Here is a 3,751-nt window from a genome sequence, read left to right as displayed (position 1 = left end):
TCGTACCTATAACACTGTTTTGAACTTGGTAAAACTAACGACGTAGGAACCCAACAAAATTGAACGAAATAAAGATAGCATCAGAAAATGTTCTACATATCCTACGTGAAAAATGTTTAAACGTTTTCAAATATATGAAAGACACTTTATTGTCACCTGGCAGTAAAGTGGCTCCTGGCAGTTTCGAAATGCTAGTCAATACTGTTTCACCTCGAAATTCCAAGCGAAAGTATATATGCTCTGTGTTTATTTTATTCTTATTCGAAACGCACAGCATATAAAAACCGTAATATCAACAACGTATAAAACAATGAAACAATGTACATACACTTAGTATAGTTTGTCTTTAAACAATAATTCTCAAAAAAAGGGGATACTTCTTTAGATACTTTCATTAGATTTCATCAGCATCAGACTAAGAAAAAAAAAAAATCTAAGAGACCTTTGCAAAAGCATACATTACGTCATAAAAATGAATTGGTTGTTATGAAGGTAATTACGTTTGTAATCATTGTTAGATGCATCATAATCATAAGAGGAACCACTCCAGTGATAGTGAACCAGTTGTCTCTCCCGTCGAGATATCCATGACCAATAGAAAATAATCCTCATCAGACTCCTATTTACAAAAAATACAGAGAAAGGTTTTAAAACTAGAGGCAAATGGACCATCAACTGGGTCGATAAACACAGAAATAAAACAGTATGTGATCCGTAGATGATGTATGTACTGGGAGTATCAAATAGAAAAGAAACTACAAACAGAATACATCGATGTTACAAAGATGAAACAGCTAATGTGGAAAGAGGAGGAAATAAAAGAAAAGTGGAACGAATACGAACAGATTGCGGGGATGGAACGGCGCGGAGAATGGAGATTCTTGAGAGCAAATAATTCATGTTACTACAGAAAAACGAATTTGCCATCAAACATATATTACAGTATTGAGAGAACAAGCATCACAAAACTAACATCATGTGCCATCTAATCAATATCACGTTATGAGTTACCATAAACAGAAATCTATGAAAAAACACATGGTCACTGTGGTGGGAGACCCCAAGACTCTGTTTTCCACGCCCCAACAACTTTTAGACTAATTGAATTTGATTACAGACACATACAAAGCAGAATAAACTGGTACAGCTACTGCTGTATGTCACATACAGACATTTAAAACATACAATAACATTTAGTCAATATAGACTTATCATCAATCCAGTGGAGTTTTGTTTATAGTCTATTGAGTGTTATTCACCATGCCCCCCCCCCCCGAAAAAAGTCCCCCCCCCAAGCAAAAGCTGAAATGACGCCCCTTCACATGGATGTCTCAGAAAAAGGTCAAAGTAGGCAATTTTTTGTCCCAAGAATGTTGGAAAAGCAAAAGGATGCATTTGCTTACTTAAAAAAATGTCAGTTGATATGATATATCGATAACTTTGTTCCAGGCCTCCCAGTCAAAAATTCTTGCCCCTTCTGTCCCTACATGTAAACTTTTCTAGTCCCGCCAGTCTCACAGTCACAGCCACGCCATGGGACAGTTTGTCTCCTTGTAGGCTTTGGAACTAGGATTTAGCAGTCACCAGGAGAATAAGAACAGGTATTGTGAATTCTGTTATTTGGATTGCCACGGTCACGTGGCAGCTACCATCTTGAAGCCAACAAAGGCACACACCTACATCTCCAGGATAACGCAATAAAAAAAAGTCTGATATAACAGCGATGTTAGTCGCAGTAGTAATATAAATGGAACTATCACTACTGCATAATATAGGTTATCTATGAATTTTTAGTCTCTTAATCATACATTACTTTTCTGATTGGCGATCATAATTCCACGGGCTTAAAATTCTTCTTGTCTTGTCTTCTCCGCGGGCCATATATGACTATCCCGAGGGCCACATTTTGCTCGCGGGCCATGAGTTTGACACCCTGTTTTTAAGTAGGGAGCAAAGCATTGATTCGTACTATTGATACGTGTGTATGCTTTAATACGTATTTTTTTTATTAATACTGTACGAGTACATATGCGTACTTTTCTTAATTGATAATGTAGGATTACACAAAAACCGCAAGGGAATCATGGCCGCTAGGTTAGACGAGGGTTTACTAGATATATTCCAGAACTGGGAAGTAATACTGGTACTTAGATGTTGAACACAGTTCTCCACTTCCCGATAATATATACCGAAATGGACTAGCAGCACTTGTTCAAAACTACCAATATATCATTCTAATTTTTGATCCATTGCCACTAGAGGCACCGCCGGTAGTTTAGAATACAAACAACTGAGCGGTGTCTGGTTGACGAATGAAAGAACAAGAACAATTCCTCCCACTTCAGACATACCCTTAGATATTTAGTATTTCCATATTTTACTCTCAGGCCTCTGGTATAAGTCTGTAGTGAATATTATGTCAGAGTAACCTGTGTAATACAGGGTTCATTACATTGTCTAACTAAGGTATACAAAACTATTATTGTTATACAAAGTTTATTGGCTTAAACTCTACATCATCTTGCTACAGGCTTAATAGTGTGATAAGGGCGTTATAATCCAGTCACTATAGGAACCGATGCCTTTGGTTCTTTATACCTTACACTCGCGGTAGAGTTAAACTTTGCGCCTGGGTTTCCGCTTGGTAATCGGAAGTCAGAATCTTAATACAGAAAAACAAGCCTCCACTAAAGGAATACATAAGAAATTTCCACTCGACTATTGTTGGTTGCCATATGTAGTGGGTCCACCAGATGATGGGCAGGCCTTCAATGTGCTTTCTACTTCACAGTCGGCTGTTCTAAAACAACTTACAGATAAAAAAGAGGCATAATGCAAAAATACAACTATGTATTCTCTATGAAGAAAACAGCATAGTTGATAAGCCAAATATTACATGTCAAAAATATCAATTTTTAAAGATAAGGAAGCTAGTCCTACCGATAATTTATTACCATAGGATAAATATTAATTTCAATAATTAAATAGATAATTAAACCTTAAATAATGACTAACAAAAACTGACAGATCTTAAAAAATACATGTTAGTAGATATACATTTTGACAACACAGACATATTCTATAAGGTTCTTTTTTCTTAATAAAACCACACACACGTAAGAACATACCTGCCTCAATGCCTTTTTCAAGAGGGATTCAATACCCTTTTCATCTGAGTGCCGATATGACTGGCTTACTTCTGTTATGATTTGTTTTCATTTCCGATAATATTAAGTAGAGTGATTTTATAGAAAAAGAAGAGAAAAGAAACGAAAAATGTAACCTGAAATCTCACAAAAATATAGGGTGTTGTGCCTGGTTAAAAGAAAATTATTACTTATACTGCGATGATTTTACTAAAATTATGGTGTGATTATACAGACAATATGATGCATAAATATAAAGTAAAAAGGGACTACACACACATTGCATTAATGAATATTACATATAAAAATATTACAAAGAAAAGTACAAATATAAATTGGAATGAGCCTACCTAAATGAGCTTGGGAAGAAATCGATTCCAGAATAAATTTCCACAAGTACAATGAAAAACAAAAGATCAAAACTGACCTCATGAAATTTTATCTTTAATCTTTATTTTTTAAGGTAGGATAAACAGCGTTTTGAAGAACAAAAACGCGAGTGGGATTTTCAAGTATATAAATTAAGAGGTAAAGCAGACACTCCCTTATGGGATGAAAGATCGTTTCTAAGTTTCTAACAAATATCACAGTAAAGTTCACCTCCC

The sequence above is a fragment of the Penaeus monodon genome, chromosome 29, assembly GCF_015228065.2.
Source record: "Penaeus monodon isolate SGIC_2016 chromosome 29, NSTDA_Pmon_1, whole genome shotgun sequence".
In the NCBI taxonomy this organism is placed as follows: domain Eukaryota; kingdom Metazoa; phylum Arthropoda; class Malacostraca; order Decapoda; family Penaeidae; genus Penaeus; species Penaeus monodon.
This window is presented reverse-complemented; position numbering follows the sequence as displayed.